The following is a 10,379-nucleotide window of genomic DNA, read 5'->3' as shown; positions in this document are numbered from 1 at the left end:
GAAATTTGTTTAGTTTTTTAGTTGATAAACAATAAAATCAAAAATAAAAAATAGTTTCTTTGGTAAATCGTAGAGGAATGTCAATCATGTTAATGTTAATAGAAAATATTTCTCAATTATTTATTTAAAAATTTGAGATATATGAAAACGAATATAAAGAATTCAAAATTATTGTTAGGGATTTTTTTTTTTTATTTTAATAACTATATTATATTATGAAGGCAAGGAATTTAAAAAAAATTAAATAATAATCACATGATTTATCAGTTTATAAACAATTTAATGAATAAATGATGCTAAAAATGTTTGATATGATAATAGATATTACAAAATTTATAACAATAGGTGGAATATTCATTTTTTGTTAGGTAGGTACTATGAGATAATCATGATATAAAAAATAAAAAAAAACATTTTCAAACTTTCATGATGTATTGATACACTGATAGAAAGAGCTCCTCGAAGCGAAACATTTTTTGGAAAATATTTCTGTGGCCTTCAATGAAGACGCAACTCAAGTAAAATACTGTTAAAAATAATTCAGTTCGAAATTTTTCCCAACGAGAATCAACTTTTCATTGAATTCAGAATACACCTTAATTTTTTTAAATTCATAAATTAATATTAAATAGTTAAAAATAATATTTTTTGAGGTACCTACTCGCTTTAGATGCCACGTATGCATCCCCCAATTCACCTGCGGATGCCTATTTTCGGCGTGTATTTCTGTTCTGTTTAAAAAAATCTATTTAAAATATGTTTTTGCGTTAACCAGCTGTCGCACCCCTACGAACGACATTCCTCAGAAGTCAAAACTTGTGCGACCTAAGGACTAACGAGGTCTAACCTTTTAACGTGTGATTCCTAACATGTTAACATTTAAAATTGTAAATAATGGATATAAGAGTTTCGGGAGGAGTGTCCTCTTTTTAATGATATTTTTCCTATTCCCCTATTATACATTCGAGAGATATTTAACAAGGTATGGAAATATTGCGATATAACTTGATTCCTTACTACAACGCCGCCTCTGTCTGGCTGTCTGAACGCGGCCAACTCAAAAACTTCGAATAGGTTCTCATATGTATCTCACCAATGAACAAAGTGATTCCAGAGTAAGGTTCATGAGTATAATTCATTAATTTATTGTGGTCATTGGTCGGGACGTACTATCCGCAAGGGAATGTTCATCGGAGCGACTTCCTGATTCACATCAATTCACAATTCACATCATATCGTATTCCTTTTATAGGTATAACAAATAGCAATAGCAAACGACTATCTTTCAAGGAAAGCTTACTACACCCTTTTGAATATTGAAAATAATGGTCACATATAATGTGATAATTGGAAAGCTGTTTAAACAGATACGCATATAAGCTCTTCTACCCTTTCAAATATGTATTTCTTAAATTCACATCCCCTCATTTCCAGCCACCTCATTTATTAACTTTCACCATAATTAGATGAGTGTACACCATTTCCATGGGAATATTTTTCAACCATGATAAAAAATTAACAATTATTATCCCATAGAAAATTTAAGACCATCTTTCCCAGAATTCTGATACGAACCATAAAAAAGCATTGTAAAATTTAGTTCAAAAGGCACCTGTTCCAAATCTCGTCGTCTATAAAAAAGATTATTAATCACTTCAGTATTCAGTTTCAAGGACTTGTTTAAGGGTTCATTAGGGCGTGTAACGGTAAACCCTCAAAGGAATCGCCTTCTATCCCTCTAAAAGCCACACATCGAAAAGAAACCTGCCTTCTTGGGGGTTGTGAATGTCTTGGTATAAGTTAGCCAGAGGCGTAGCAATGAACTGAACAATTAGCACGAAATTAAATTCTTCATGATAGGAAAGTGTTGTATTTCATTAGTTCGGACTGCCATTGTCTAATATGAAATAAAATGATTTGAAGTCCCTGAAAGAATCTATAAAAATTAAAAAGATTAGCTAAAAATAACAATTATTTTATTAAAAAAATTGAAATTATAACGAAATAAAATACAAGTAACAATAAAAAATTGAACTTATAACAAGAAATTGAAAATAAAATTTATTAACGAGAAAAGAAAATTAAAAATTGAAAGATTCCAAGCCAAGTTACTTCACGACATTTCGATTTTTAGTATCCACAATCGTCTTCGGGTGATGACTGGACTTATTCCTCCGAAATCAGACTATTTATAGGTCATTCGAGTGCTTTCACCTATCAGCTGGTCCCTCTGTCTGCTTCATCGGTTTTAGCGGGTGCTGACCGTTTGGCGGGAGTTGATCGTGTTCCGCTTGATTATAGGTTTCCATTTGTTGCGTATCTCTACGCTAGCTTGAAATAGGTGCAAATATTTAAAAATAGTAGGCTGTATCTCTTCCCTTCAACTCAAAAACAACTTATTTTCGATCTAATATGGATTAGGCCTGTCGGGCACGACAAAATGAAAAAACGTTCTACTTTACATACATTTTATTGTAACCTCTTGATGATATCCATAGAGAATATTCAAGAATCAAATATAAATTATTTCAACATGGTGACTTCTAGGGAAAAAGCCCTAATTTGTTGTAGACACTATGACCTGCCAATCTTTGAATCTCAAATGCGATCACTCAATAAAATTACCGAAATGAGGAAATATTTCTCCGGATTCTTCTAGTTCACATTCATGTAAGTGAATCTCTCGCAGATTTGAAAATTTTACAAAATACAGGAATTTTTTTTCTGTTGCTGATAATAGCTCACATGAAGGAGATTGATATTTTTTTCAAGGAAAAAACACAAGCACTACAGGAGAATCCTTAACACGCTCTCAAAGCGGTGCCTGTGTGAAAGTAACGATTCACATTGGATTTGAATCGCTGGTGATTTAATCCATTCATAAAAACGTTCTCGGGTGGTTTATTCGACATACACGCAGTTCTCAAACAGTGAAGTTCGAGGAGTATTGAGTTGAACCTCGAAACGATGGTTTTACATATAGCTATGGTGAGCGACAATAAAAAAGATGGGCAACCATAAAATTTGGGTGGACGTGATTGACTATAAAGATGAATCCCAATGGCCCATCATTATTTTCCATCCATCTTGTGTCACACGTGGGGACTAGAATCACCAACTATTCTCAGGAAAATTTTATTCATATTGTTTTTCAGGCCAAAATTGTTGAATAAATCGCCCACAGACTCAACAATATACGAACAGTTTCTGATTTGTTGAACAACGCATGAATGTGTTTTGGCTAAATTCAAAGAATGGATGCTTCAGTAAACATGCAAAGCTAGATGAAATAACTTCAGGTCAAATGCTTGACTTCCTTGAAGGAACCTTTGATTGCAATAGTGCCATCATAGTCTTGGTCTGTCATATAATACTTAAGGACTGCAGAGTTGAAAATATAAGATTCGTCAAATCACTTTCGGTCATGTTATCAACGGAAACAAATGCCAAAAAATATTTCCTTGATAGATATGGAAATATATCAAAAATTGACTTTGGAAGTGAAGAATTTTTTCAGTCACGACGAAATTGAAATATGTGTCTGGACGTCAAGGGGTTGTGAAAAATGGTTTTCCAAAAATCTTCCAATATATTCAAACAAATATACCAACGCAAATCCAATTTTAATAGTGACCAATCTAATTATGATTTTTGAATAGAATACAAGCAAGTTTCATAATTTTTTCATCGAAGTTTCTGGTGAGGGAATGCTGACCCAAATCCCCCTCGGCGACGGCCTTCCAGAAGGTATGAAAAAGTTCAAGTAAACTTATTTTAAATTTTCCATTCATCGACTGATGATGATTATTGATATACATGATCGCATTAGAGATGTAATTTTTTTATGTGTATCAGACAGTGATTATAACTAATTCGTCGGCTAAGTTCATTTACATACAGTGTATTTCTTTAATGTCCTATGAAACTAATGCATGAATACTTTATTTTGAAATGGAATTGACAGATAAAACTGCGACATGGCGACTAGGCGCCATCTATCAAAAAAAATTAAAGGAAAGGGAGTCTTGTGATACATCATTTTGAAGCTCTTGGCGAATACTTCACAATCATAGAATATGAAGTCAATATCTTCACCTACTACAAAATGGCGGAACATTTCATAATTTCCTGAAGCCAAACACAAAAATATCGATTATTTTGATATTATCTGCCATATGGCAATTCCAACAACCCGACAAGGTTTGTTTAGTTATTTTATTCTATTTATAAAAACGACAAAAAATGTCAGTACGACAATGAACATCATTGTTCAGTTAAAATATTCTCATTTAGTTTTCCATTTTACTAGTAAAAATTCACAACGTCAACAATCTTTAAAATGGTCCATTCCCGTCCATTGGAAAAAAAATAGAAGCGATTTTTATTTACGGTGCGACGCGTAACTTTCACGAGACCGAAAGGATTTTCAATGAACGTTTTCCGAATCGTCCTATCTGTAGAAAATATTTGAGGGAACTTGTATCCAAATTCACAACTACTGGTATTGTACATAACAAAAAGCCCACAGGTCATCCGTCCATTCCGGAAGAACAGCAAGTGCAGATAATTGGTGAGACGGTAGTAAATCCTGAACAGTCTACTTATTCCGTCGCGAATGTTTGTGAGGTGTCACATTCTACTGTGTGGAAACTGTTGAAGAGTAATACGTATCATACATACAAAATTAAAATGGAATTCTCCGAAATCATGACGGAAACCATTGCAAGGCATCCTATCTACCTCCACAATATATGTTTTAGTGATGAATGTACATTTTTTCAAAACGACAATGTTCACAGACAAAATTCCCGTTATTAGAGTGACACCAACCCTCACGTTTTCCGGAAAACACATACCCAATATCCAGAAAAAATTAAGGTTTGGGCAGGAATATTGGGAAACCATATTGTAGGACCTCTATTTATTAATCAAAATTCAACAGGGGAACTGTATTTGAATATGCTGAAAACTACTGTTGACCCTCTGAAATTGTCGAAGCGAATCCTAATGAATTCGATATGGATATTGTATTTCAACAAGATGAAGCACCACCATATTACTCCAGACAAGTAAGAAACTATTTGAATACTACTTTTCCCGATCGTTGTATCACCCGTTGATGTCCTATAGAATGGCCAGCCCGCTCGCCAGATTTGACATGGGGCTATTTAAAGCAAGAGGTGTACAAAGCTGAACCTGCTTCAATATTGGACCCAAGACCCCCTTTCCTTTTAATTTTTTTTCATAGATGGTGCCCAGTCGTCATGTCAAAAGTTTCATCTGTCAATTCCACTTCAAAATTACCTATTCATTCATTAGTTTCTTATCCGAAATTTCAATTTTTTGATTTGACCCGTTCAAAAAATAAAAGGGGGGTGGACATTAGGGAAATGCACTGTACAAATTTAATGATGATTCATATATTTTTTTTCAAATGATAATGAGCTTCGTAGTGAGTTCCTGGAAATTTCTCAATGACCTGAAAAGGACTGAATTGAAATTTTTGTACAGAATTTTCACTGAATTTGGTAGAACGCTTCAACAATTAACTATTATTTTATGGGAAAAAAGGTTTTGGCTTTTTACTTCTCCGTCTTCATAAAAAAATATGGAAAACTTTCAGAAAAAAGCGATTGATTTCAAAATGAACTACAAAAATGTGTAAATCATGCAAAGAAGTACTTTTCAGACACAAGCTGGAAGAAAAAGTCGTCTCGAAACAACTACTTTCATATTGAATTACACGAAAGAAAAAGTACTTTCGAAACAACTACTTTTTTTATGAAAATTTAATTTTACAAAAACACTTTTTCCTTTTCATGTTCATTTTTACTCCAAACATCATCAGATATTATTCACAGGATTGCTACATAATATTGTTTATGAAGAAAGTAAATTTCACATACATGGAATACTGTCATCCTCAATAGTGGACATCTTATGTTTCGGAATAAGACACTTGCCTCATTGCCTCTTCAGCACCAATCTGGAAACTTTGACAGAACATGGACAGAACATGGAAAGAAACATGTAGAGTCAATAGCTGTTACTTCGATGCTATGGATTGTCGGATCATAAACGTTCTCTTCAAGTGGCCGTCGATGGATATCTGTTGGAGACAATATGGATCCCCAGGGAGATCCCTAGGGATCCATACCTGGGGATCCCCAGGGAGATCCCTAGGGATCCATATTGTCTCCAACCCTCTTTTTATTGTATATCAACGACATGGAAAAAACCAAGAATCCAATATATTGCTTTGCTGATGACAGCACACTTGTCTCGTCATTCCATTTGGATTCCAGGACTGCGGATGCACATCTTCACCGGCAGCAGGAGCTTGCATATCTTACTGAGGATCTTGAAGTAATTTCGAATTGAAGCGAAAGTAACCAGGTTCACTTCAATGCCACAAAAACCCAGGCATCGAGGGATATCTGTTGGAGACAATATGGATCCCTGGGGATTCCCAGAGAGATTCCTATGGATCCATATTGTCTCCAACCCTCTTTTTATTGTATATCAACGACATGGAAAAAACCCAGGCATCGGGTTTCTCCAAAAAGATAAATGTCTCCGAACCGGATGTAATAATGTTAGGTCAGGCAATTCCACTTTCTGCTTCGATAAGTATGTTGGGGGATAAATGAACACCAATATGTCTTGGCACAATCATGTCGCTGGAATTGCAAATGCTGCTTCTCAAAAGCTTGGAACACTGTTCCAAACCAGAAAACTGTAGACCACTCAGCAAATTTTTATGCTTTATGAAGCTTAAATCAGACCTTCTTTGGAGTATTGTTCCCATGTATGGGAAGCATACCCTGAAGTTGCTGGATTCCATCCAGAGAAGAGCCATCTGTCTGATTGGAGACGCGAACATCACTTGCAACCTTGATATTCTGGAACATCGAAGAAAGGTTGGAGATTTGTCTTTCTTCTATAGATAATTTCACGGAAAGTGTTCAATGACTTGGCACATTTGATTCCACCAAGAGCGGTACATTTCAGAAACACGCGATGGAATGTTTTGAGGTTCAATCCAGTACACCTCCAACTTCACTATTCAAGAACTCTTTTATTTGAAGAACTGCGTTTTTGTTCCAGAGAACGTTTTTTCAAATGGATTTAATCTTCTGCGATTCAAGTCCAATGTGAATGACTGCTTTCGCATAGGCACCGTTCTTAAGCGCCCTAAGGATTTTCCTGTAGTGCTTGTGTTTTCTTGAAAAAAAAAACTCACGTCATCGATAACAGTACGTAATGACATTCATTCGCTTATTTGATTTGATCCCAGCCATAGGAATCTGCTTTAAATTGAAAGGGTTATATTTTTAGGATATAATTTCTGGGAAAGGTTTTGACTTTTTACTTCCTCATCTTCATTTTGTCATTCGAATAAAAACTTTCATTTGAACAAATCTTCAATGGAAATTATGTGCAAAATGAAAATTATGCTGTGCAACACGTTGAGTGTTCATAAATTAACATTTTTTTTCAGTAGAAGAGAGGCAATTGGCTAAAATCAACACTAAACGCACTAACTTATGCTTCAATCAATTATACTTTTTAGAAATTCAATCCAGATGCCTTCTAGAAAATATCTAGTTTCCCCGGCAATGGAAGCGGTGGAATAAATAAGATAATCTTTAAAGGATTCGGAATATAGGTCGAGAGTTTCAGGTTGGGTTGATTCTTGAGTGGTATTTGTTTAGATTTCAGTTGTGACCTACCACATTATATAATATTACACGAAAAGCAAAGGATAAATTTAAATAGTAAATAGTGGGGCTTTGCAACAAATAAAATAGTACTCTTTGAAGTTTGTCCAAGTTTCGGAAATTTACCACTTTACAACTTTGTTTAGGATGTTTCATGCAAAGTTATGTAAAATATTGGGCACATACGTCACAGTTTAAAATTATTTAATGAGGATCTCATCCACACGTGGTTAGGAAATGATCAGAATAGTACTTATCTATTTATCTTTTAATTTTCATGGCCTTTCTCGATTTGTTACGTGATTTTTGGCTTTTCTTAGTAAGCGATAAAACAGTTTAGGTGTATGCACCGACTAATATCTCAGTGGAGTCGGGTGTGGGTCTTATTATTAGTATTAGACACAAAAAATGGTATGAGAGGGCGCCAAGTGATTTGAAAAAATATAACATACACCTCTCTTAGAGTTGAAATCACTAAATCCAATTGGCTTACTTGCCAACCTATATGTTAGTTGAAATAAAAATATGTGAATGGTATAAATATGTCTCTATAATAGCACAGTAAATATTTTGTAACACAAATTATACAAAATTTAGAGGTTAAAGGCCAAAAAAAACTCTCGAGAGAAAGGTTCCAGAATAAAGTCGATAAAAATCAACCTTTATTTCAGAACGCAACTACTTATTCGTAAAACTAAATCAAGGTAACCAAATATAGGTATATATACATATATATATAAATTCTAGGAGGCTTTAAGAAAAAAATACTCGGCTTGTTCCCACACAGCAAGTGTTTTCCTTATGTGCGCGAATAGACAAAAAATAAAGAAACATCCACTGGGTGGTACTTATCAATGGATCCTTAAGCGAATTCTATCGGGACGCTCCACGAGATAGGGTGAGACTTCCTCCGTTCCCGTATCAGCTGTCTGATGTTTGATCCCAGACAAAGGAAAAATTATCCAATCCTTTTATCACCTCGAAGACTACCACAAAATCCTATTCCTCGGGAGAATTGGAAATACAAGTTGAAACAGTATCATAAAACGCCTAAAAAGTCATGGAAAGTGTTACGGTCTGATCTAAACAGAACGCGGTATAAAAAGGAATATAATTTTCCACAACTCACCTCATGTGCAAAAACCCGACGCAACCCTGAGACGTTGAATATTAATATTCTATAGACTTATCCTCTATTACTAAAGAAAATTCGGCGATATCCAGAAAATACTATAATCCAAAACGAACTTCGCCAATTTGGAATGCAATAGTGAAAAATCCGTTAATAACGATACATAATATGCACTATTCATCCAATCTATCCAAAATACACACAGTCACTGTTCGGTCGACCGAAACATCCGATACGGTTTTTTTTTCCGTACCTACTTTTTTTTCCCATAAAATTCGCATTCCCAATTGAAATCGCTCATTTTGACCGGCGAACGAAATAAATGAATTCGCATGTGTGAGGAATTTCACTATACATACCGAGTGTTGTTTCGCGGCGGTACCCTAGTATTTTAAAACCTTTTATAATTCATTGAAACACGTTACAAACTCCCCTTTTACTTCCCCAAAAAAAAAAAAATATATTTACATATATACTCTTTTTTTTTTTTTTTTTTTTTTTTTTTTTTTTAATCTAACTTGATATCTTTAATATGCCAATTACCTAAAAAAGCACCCGATACAAAATCAGTCAGTGAATATACATTAGGAGAAACTTTCCGGGCTACCTTGCACTTTATAAACTTAGGCGCTAATTTTGACGCAAAATAAGCCGCCTTATCGGACAATTGATAGTTTTTCTTCCAAACTATTTGACCAATTTCCAAATTGAGTGGTCGTCTCCTGAAATTATAACGATTCGCACTCTTTTCGTAGGCACTAGTTAACCGGGACTTGACTAAATCATTAATTTCCCTTAAACCTTTGACATGGTCAGCTAAACATTGCCTATCTGCAAATTCAAATTCGGTATTTTCGATATTTGGACCCAATTTATTATGAACTTTTCCCGAAAGATATAACTCACGTCCAAAATTTAAGTAAGCAGGACTATATTTCGTGACTTCGTGCACTGCGGTTCGTAAAGCAAATCCGAATTTGTGAAGATCTTCATCCCAAGTGCGATGATTATCCTTTATAAATGACCTGATCATGGTTTTCACAACACGGTTAACTCTTTCAGTTGGATTTGCTTGCGGATGGTAATGAGCATTGAACTGTATGTGAGAGTCGTAAGAGGAAACTAGCTTTTTAAAATGATTACTTACGTATTGGCGACCGTTATCGCAAATTATTCGCTCAGGTACACCATATATCATGAAAATATCTTTTTCCATATGATTTACTATGGCTTGACTAGTAGCGGACTTGATAGGAAAAAGTAAAACATATTTGGTAAATAAATCTGCCACAACAAAAATGAAACGATTTTTCTTCTTACTGAGTGGAAGTGGACCTATAAGATCAGAGCAGATTACTTCCCATGGACGAGATACTACTCGGGCACTCATTTGACCAAATGGTAGTTTTTGATCAGGCTTCTGAGACTTGCAGACTTGACAATTCTTTATATATTTTGCTATATCAACGTTCAGTTTAGGCCAGTAATATAATGATGCAACTCGATTTTTTGTTTTGAAATACCCT

The sequence above is a fragment of the Leptinotarsa decemlineata genome, unplaced genomic scaffold, assembly GCF_025532065.1.
Source record: "Leptinotarsa decemlineata unplaced genomic scaffold, Ldec_3_MD MMD2_tig00026294_RagTag_RagTag, whole genome shotgun sequence".
NCBI lineage: Eukaryota > Metazoa > Arthropoda > Insecta > Coleoptera > Chrysomelidae > Leptinotarsa > Leptinotarsa decemlineata.
The sequence above is the reverse complement of the archived record's forward strand: the minus strand, read 5'-3'. Positions refer to the sequence as shown.